We start from the raw sequence: 8,548 nt of genomic DNA on the forward strand, positions 1-8,548 counted from the left end.
ACAGTCTTTTGAGACTCCTGCATCAAAACATATAGCAGGAAGCCTCCAAGTTTTCTCTGTTCTGCCACTGAATTCTCCTGGTACTGGTGGCCTTTAATGGAGTAGTTTGGCTCAGTCTAATTGCAGGTTAAAGGTTTGAAAGTCAGCTTTCCATTGCTGTGACAATATACCTGAGGTGAACAGCTCACTAGGAGGATAGTTTTCAGAGGTTTCACTCAATGGTTATCTGATTCTGCTGCTCTGGTCTGTGGCAGCTCAGCACACATGGCAGGAGTGTGTGGCAGAGAAATCCTGAGCCCCTCATGACAACTGGGATGCAAACAGACAGGTAAGGCCAGGTCCTGAAACCTTCACCTCCTCCCAGTAGGCCCTGCCTCCTGAAAGTTCCAACTCTCCCAGTAGCACCACCAACAAGGGACCAACTTCAACACATGTACCTCTGGATGGACACTCCTGTGACCTCAGCAGGGCAAAGTTGTTCTCCTGAAGCAGGGTGTGCAACTGCAGAGGCTCAGGTGTGGTCAATGAAGGGACAATGGGTTAACAAGTCTTCAGTCAATCTCTTTCTTGCCATTTTGCTGCCACAAGTGTTCTCCCCCCTGACACACACACCATTTTACAACCTAGATTGTAAGCCCACAAACTTTCTCATTAGTCATTGGTTAGATTGTAATTAGTCCATGGAATTCAACTACTTGAGAATCACTCCCCCACCATTCCCTCTCTCTCTTTCTCTCTCTCACTCTTCAGGGCAGACACTGCTCATCTGCTTAATAAAATATCTTGTGTGAGTTCCTGCATAGGAGTGATTTACTGGGTGCTTTCAGTCTACAGGTGTGCTGGCAGGCACTGGTCTCTCTCTGACAGTTGAAGGGCTTGGTGGGTTAGAACTTCTAAGCACCAGGGTGCCTGCCTGTGGGTGGATGACTGTGGAGTGGAAGTCCTGGGTCCCTGAACTAAAGTACTTCTCCCCCAGCCTGAGTCCAAGGTGTCAAGGGTGCTTGATGTCAAGTAATCAATTGCTTCCTGCCTCCACTTGTCACCTTGATGTGAGAAAGTGAATACCTGCTTTCCTGGAGAGGGGAGAACATGTAAAGGGGTGAGATATGTATCTGGCACCAGGGCCTCCAGCAGCAGGGTGGGCCAAGGAAGATCCCCATTTCTAACCTGGACACTGAGATTGGACATAATTGCTCAGCAAATGTTGTGATGGCTCTGACCCTGTCCCCACCCTGCAACATGGGAACAGCAGGGCTGCCAGGTAGTACTAACATCAGAGGTCTTGAGAACAGCAGGTCTTTGATTATTCAGATGAATACAGTTCATCCTAAGTAAAACTCACCATCAATACTTCAAGCCTGCCTCTATAACCCTGAAGAGTCTAGTGCAATGCAAAGCTGATACATGTAGCCCTCAATAGAAAGTTGTCTAGGAGCTACAGGCCCTGAGGTATTCTGAATATTGTAGTCTGGCCTTCTGCCTGCAGAGCCCTTATTGTGGAGTCCCCAGGGAGTGGTAGGCTACACAGGCACCTGGGCCTCTCCAAGCATCTTGGGTAGTATAGTTTAATTCTCTACCCCACAGTCCTCACCAATGGAGGATCCTGGGAGATTCTGGTCCCTGAGGATTCTGGGCAATGTACTCCAGTGTTTTGCCTGTGTACTCCTGCTGAGAGAGCCATGAGAACAGCAGGCCACATGTTTGACTTGGTATCCTGAGAATTCTAATGGAATACAGTCCTGTACCAATGAAGTCCCCACTGTGGAGGCCTCTGGAAACTCTAGGCTTCACATCTAGGTTAGTCTCAGGACTTATGGGTAGTGCAGTTTGAACTTAACTATGTCCAACCCTCACTGTGGAGTCCTCTTGATGTTGCAGGCTGAAACTCACCTCAGCAACATACTCAAGGATTTTAGATTATATAACCCTATAGTTCTCAATGCAGAGGAGCTTGGGAGCTGCTTGTACTATGTATTGTGGGCAACGTTGCCTTGTGTTTTGCTCATTCCACACAAAGGAAACTGGTAGCTCAAGTACTATTATAATTATGGGTAATGCGGTCCAGTGGTTTACTCACTCAACACAGAGGGTTCTGGCAGTCCCAGAGGACTGTGGGTAATGAAGGAAAGTGTTCTTGCTCAATTATTACAGACAATCTTGGAAGCTTGAGCACCTGAGGATTGTGGGTACACAAGGCTAATTGTTTACCTGATCACCACGGAGAATACTGGGAGTTTCAGCTCCTGAGAGTTCTAGATATTTATATCTAGTGATTTATGTGCACAGACCTGCTTGGAGAAGGGCCACAGTAACTGCAAACTCTGCTTTTCCTGGTACCCTGAAGATTCCAGGTAGTGTGCTCTAACATTGCAGCCCTCATCACAGAATCCTCTAGAAGTTGCAGAGTACAGGCATCCCTAGGAAATTTGCACACTAATGTTTGATATTCCATTCTTGCAGTTTTCATGCCAAAGTCTCCTGGGAACAGCAGGTACCCAAGGGTAACATGTAGCACAGTTTGTCATTCTGCTGTCCATCCCTCACTGCAGAACTCTCTGTGAGCTGCAGGTCCCCAAGGGCTATTGGTAGTGCACTCTGCCATTTGACCCATGCTGCCCTCATTGAACAGGGCCCTGGAAACTGTAGAACATGAAGGACTCTGGGGAGTGCAGTGCAATGTAAATTATGCAGCCCTGACCAGAGAGCCTCCTAGGAGCTGCTTACTACATTCCCAACCAGTCATCCCTGAGAACTCTGGGCAATGTTGTCCAGCATTCCGCTGCCCAGCAATGACAAATATGGCCCCCAGAAGCTTTGGACCATGTGCTTGCCCTGGCATCCCAAATGATTCTGAGTATTGTAGCTCAGAACCCTGTCTTCCTAGATCTCTCCATAAAGGACTGTGGGAGCTGTAGCAGTATGTATGCCCAGGTACCCTCAGGGGTTCTGAGCAGTGTAGTCTGGCATCTATTGCCACAGCTGTCACCACACTGGCTTCTGGGAAATGTCAAATAGCCCACCCATCTGTTTGCAGACTCATCAAGAAAGCCCCAGTATCTTTTGTAAAAATCAAGGTCACATATTTAAGAACTCTTTCCACAATCTTATTGCATTGATACATCAAATTCTCATTGTTTAAAGTATTTTAAAACTGAAAAAAGAGAACCACAAAAAATGGAATAAAATTAAGCAGTGAGGTGGCACTAGCCTTCCCTCAATTACCCATGAGGCTCCAGGGGACTCCCATGCCATTCCTGCAACATTCTGATGTGTTTCAGTGTTTCTCTTTTCAGTGTCCTGGGAATTCTCCCCAGATACACACTCCATTTATAAAAATATTATGCTATGACATCATGTTATGAGGTTGAGCAGCCAAAGCCTTAACAAAGGATGCTTTTGGAAAAGTAAGCCCACCTAGAACATTACCTATGAAAGTAAAGAACATGACAGAGCTTCCTCCTCAGCACATAGAATAATGGATGACAGGCTTTCCCTCATTCTTCCTCACCTTTACCTCAAATGCACTTTGGTTATGCTGTAGCCACAGTGACATCTCACATGAAGGTGCCAATGAGACATGGTCTCCAGGTGTTCCCAGTAGAGGCATCTATCTCCCTGTATGGTCCTCAAGGAGAAGGAGGCTCTTGTCACCAGAGTCATGGCCCCAAGGTGCCCTCATTCTTAGTTTCTTTCCCCTTTGGGTACAGGACACCCATTTCTAACAGGCAGATGATTCAAGGGGATCAGGAAAAGCAGCCCTGAGAACCACCTGCTGGTCACTGTGGGCAAAACAGAACACTTAATGCTCACTGTTCAGTGGTGCCCCTGCATCTCTTCTGGCAGTTCTGATGAAACTCTGAAATTCATGGTTTTGATTTTTCTAGGCCATAATTTTGTTAACTTGGGGATAGAAAGAATAGTAATGTGAAACAGACATTATTACTTATGTACATTTATGACTGCATGACCAATGTGATCCCACAATATGTACAATAAGAAAAATGAGAAATTATATTCCATTTATGTATGATTTATCAAAATGCATAAATGCATCCTACTGCCATGTGTAAATAATTAGAATAAATTTTAAGAATTTTTAAAAAAGGCAATAAATCTCACCATCCCATGTTTGATGAGAAAGTATTGTGAAAGCAAAAAGCAAAATATATGGTTGGCAGGCTGAAATTTATTGATTTCTTATATATCAGCAATAGTTTTTAGGAAAAATTGAAATTTGAAACTAGACTAAGAAAGAATTGTAAACAATAACATTTATAATAACACCCCAAATATTGAAAATTTTAAATAACTTATAAATTACAATTATACTTTCAGAAAACTAAGAAACACAATTGAAAGAAACAAAGAAAAATATAAAAAAATTGCAGAGATATTCCTTGTTCAGGTCTCTACATAGGAAGATATTTATTCAAATTTGATTTATGGATAGGTGCAATCACACTCAAATATCCAGCAAACTCTTTATGAACTTAGAATAGATGGCAGAGATTGCAGAAGGACCAAAAATGAACTTGCACATCTCGATCCCCACACCTGTTAGAAAACTGAAGCAGTGGCCATAATGTGATGTGCTGTGAACTTGACTGGGCAGGTTGGCACATGCCTGTAGTCCCAGTGGTTCAGGAAGTTGAGGCAGAAGAATTGAGAATTCAAAGCCACCCTCAGCAAAAGTGAGGTTTTAAGCAACTCAGTAAGACTCTGTCTTTCTAAATAAAATACATAATAAGGCTGGGGATGTGGCTCAGAGATTTAGTGCCCCTGAATTTAATCCCTTGTAGGAAAAAAAAAACCCACAAAAAACAAAAACAAACAAAAAATAAAATAACAAGAACAAATATCTCACAGCTTGGATATAAAGCTGCTCAAAACACAACTGACATTGTCTGGCAAATAAAACACAGGAAGAGGTTGCTGAGCCCCAGGCTGACTGCAGGAAAGGGGTGAACCCTGTGTACCTGATTAAGGACAGAATGACCACATTTGCTCTGTTGTTTGGTACATTCTTTTCTTTGAGGGGAAAACTGCAGATTTTAGACCAGGTACAGTAGTGAACACGTATAATCCCAGCAACATGAGATGCTGAGGCAGGAGGATGGCAGTTTTAAGGCCAGTCTCAGTGACCTTGTCTCAAAATTAAAAAGTAGAGGGTTGGGCATATAGCTCAGTGGAAAAGTGCCTCTAGACATATACTGAAACCCCAGTAAGAAAAATGAAAAGCATTGCTGTTTTCAGAGATGCAGTCTGGAGGGAATATTGCTGTTTTAGAAATGCATAGAACAGGCCTTGACTGGTAAAATCTGAGGTAGTGGGTCTGTGAACCAGGCATTGCCCTACCTCATGTCCTGCTCACATTACCATGCAATCAAGTGGCTTTGGGGGCTTACCTCTCCAGGAGGAAATGTTCAGGAGCCTATGGTGGGGACTGTGCCACCAGGAGGCTGCCTACCTCTGCTGACACAACATTGGTGCATAGATCCTCCTCCAGGTACAAATTATGGGACTGCTGCTGAGGTAAGTTGGTAAATCCTGCAAGTAAAAAAAGTCCACAACCCACTAATGGGAGCAGGAGTGTGGGAGCAGGAGTGTGGTCCATGTGTAGTACTACACAGATTCAAGTGGGGAGGCAGACACAGCATCCAGCCCACCATCCTGGGTCCCTAGATTCAAGCTCAGCTTGCTTGGTCTCCACCTACCTCTCTGGAAGGATTTGTCCCAACATTGATTCCAGCAGCCTCCTCAGGCCTCCAGATACCAAATGATCATGGGATTCACAGACTCCAAACTGTGTTCTGCCATCCCAGTCTCTCTCCACCAAGTTCCACTGAGCCAGGACCTGCTGTGCAATCTGTTCCACCACCATGAAGATATGCAGTGCATACTGCCATCCTCCTCTGGCAGGTACACAGAAACCTGGCCACCAGCCACTAAGGTTTTCATTTTTTCACTCATACTTGGTTTCTCTGAGGAAAAAAAAAAAAAAAAAAAAATCAACCTGTCTTTCACTCCCTATAAGATGTGTCTGAGAATATCTCAGAATTTGCTTCACTCTTAAAGATGAGATGACATGACATGATCAACTCTGAGTGTACATAGATGAAAGAGGAAAGGGCAGGAGAAGGCAGGTTTCTCTCTGCCCTGAGCATATAAGGCAGGACAACCAGCTTTGATCTTGTGGTCTCAGATATAGAACCCAGGCCTTGGGTGGAGATTGTGCTGACCTCTCTCCTGCCACAACTGTAACAAGATTCCCTTGACTTTAGCTGCCCAAGACCTGCCTGACCACCTGGTATATAGTTCTGCTCCTGCTTTTTCTACCTGCTCATTCATCAGAACTTGGAGAGCACTCTGAGAGACAGAAACAGAGAACATCCACAGCCTGTAATATGGACACAGGGGCAGGCCCATAGCCTTGGGGCAGCTGTATGGGAACAGTATAAAAAGACACCCAGGTATTACAGGAGACTTAGTTCTTTAAGCTGAAAGGGGTAACAAGAAGACAATTCAAAAGTCTGAGTCAGGACCACCAGTGTGAAGGTTCAGAACAACAAGATGTGTAGGAACCCAAAAGCTCTGAGCAGGGAAATGCAAGTTGTCTGTCAAGAACTGAACACCTTGCTTAACCACACCAACTTTCTTAAAAAGGTGACTTTTTTTTACATTTCTGAAGGGAAAAGTTTTCCAGCTTAGAATTCTGCCACTGCAAAATGGTTAGTCTGGTGGGAGGGTGGACTTCAGACCTTTTAAAGGCATTCAACAATTCAGAAAATTTACCTTCTTGGTGCTTTATTGGGAAAGCTAATTGAGAATTTTCTCTAAGAAAAGGGAGTCAAGGTAGGAAGAACAAGATTGCCATTTGGCAAGCACTGGAGCCACCTGCTTTTGGCAAAGCAGGGATGGGAGCTCCAACCATGGCAATGCCACCCCACCCAGCCCTGGAAGCTACCCCTTGCAGTGGCAACAGGAAGGGGAGGCCCCATGCAGAGAATTCTCAGATGGTGTTCTTGAAACCCTGGGAGATGTTATGGGTGTGATAAAAGCAGATGTGCAAAAAAAAAAAAAAAAAAAAAAGGCATATAGAAAGCAGGTGTGATGGTGTGCACCCATAATCCCAGTGGCTGGGAATGCAGATGCAGGAGAATCATGAGTTCGAAGTCTGTCTCAACAATTTGTTTACCTTAAGCAACTCAGCAAGACCCTGTCTCTATATAAAATATAAAAGGGCTGGAATGTGGCTCAGTGGTAAAAGGGCTGCCTCTGGTTTCAATATCTGGTATCAAAATAAATAAATAAATAAAATAAAAATAAGTTAAAAATGTATACAGAAACTTCATAAAAACAAAAAGGTAAAGGGAAAATTTTATACATAGGACACTAAGAAATGCAGTTGAATCAGAGTATTCTACAAGGGAGGTCACAGACCCTATTGGATTTGATAGAAAAAATGCACATGTAAATGATAACCATAAATTGAAACTAGAAAAACATTTCTGCCCTGGGTTTTGTGGGTAAGTGGAAGGAGTATGGCCTCCTCTGTGGCATGGTCCTGGCAGGTGAGGCAGATGACTGCAGTGAGGAGCACAGGAGGGACTGATCAGAAGACCATTTGCCTACACTCTGCTCCTCAAACTAAAACCAAGGTGCTAAAGTTTCCTATGAAGATCATCAAGGTCTGTGCTAAGGGGATCTACCTGCAGAGCCAGGATCACGGAGGGCAGCAGCAGCCATGGTGACTTCAGCAGAACTCATCACAGAGTCCAGTCCACGTTGGTGGATGAGCTGCCTGTTGTAGAAGCAAACCTCCTCAGAGGATGCCAGTGGAAGGTACAACAGTTGTTCCTTGAGAACAGCCAGGGAGGGATCAAGCCCATCACTGCTGGTAGCCAGAGGGCAGAGACCAGGTCCAGGGCAGTTGTGAACAAGGGTGGTGGGATAGTGGTCAGTTTCTCCTGGTACATCTCACCACTCTAGTGGTCTGGAGGACACAGCAGAGGGTGACTCAGGCTGCAGCAACTTCCTAGGAGAAAACATCAGACAAGCTCAGTGTGTGTCCCACAATGAGTGGTCCTGAAGGGTGTGGCACCCAGCACCCACCTAACTGCCTGGACCCTCCCCTGTGGCTACAAAGGCAAGGGTTGTGCTCCAGTGGGCCAGGCACCAAGAGTACTCAGAGGAGACCTGTTGTCAGATGTGGATTGGCCTCTCAGGAAGGGAGTGAGTGTGACGGTGCCCCTTTGCCCAGACACCGGGAGCCAGGTTCTGTGACACAGACTCAATTTATTCAGGAAGTGTAATAGTTTATATATGAAGTGAGAACCAATCATTTTAATGAGATAGCCAGGCCACTGCTCAGGTTACATGTTTACACTACCATACTACAGGGAAGAGCAGACTTCTACTGGGGAACAGGGAGGCCCAAGAGGCATTGGGTCATCACAGAGTATTCTCATGTGACATGATGAGAGCCCAGTGTTCTGTGCTCAAGCCCAGTCCATACCTTGGATCCATGCCTGGTACACCCCAGGATTCT

The 8,548-nt window shown here is 45.0% G+C and overlaps 1 long non-coding RNA gene across 1 annotated transcript; it reads right to left on the reverse strand.

Moving 5' to 3' along the window:
• Positions 1 to 3,606: 3,606 nt before the first annotated feature.
• LOC306652885 lies at positions 3,607 to 8,127 on the reverse strand. The gene is made up of 2 exons (XR_013761568.1): positions 7,710 to 8,127; positions 3,607 to 3,779 (listed from the first exon to the last, which is right to left on the reverse strand). It is a non-coding gene; the product is annotated as an uncharacterized lncRNA (long non-coding RNA).
• Positions 8,128 to 8,548: the final 421 nt, after the last annotated feature.

The sequence above is a fragment of the Sciurus vulgaris genome, assembly GCF_902686455.1.
Source record: "Sciurus vulgaris genome assembly, contig: HiC_scaffold_633_arrow_ctg1, whole genome shotgun sequence".
Taxonomy (NCBI): domain Eukaryota; kingdom Metazoa; phylum Chordata; class Mammalia; order Rodentia; family Sciuridae; genus Sciurus; species Sciurus vulgaris.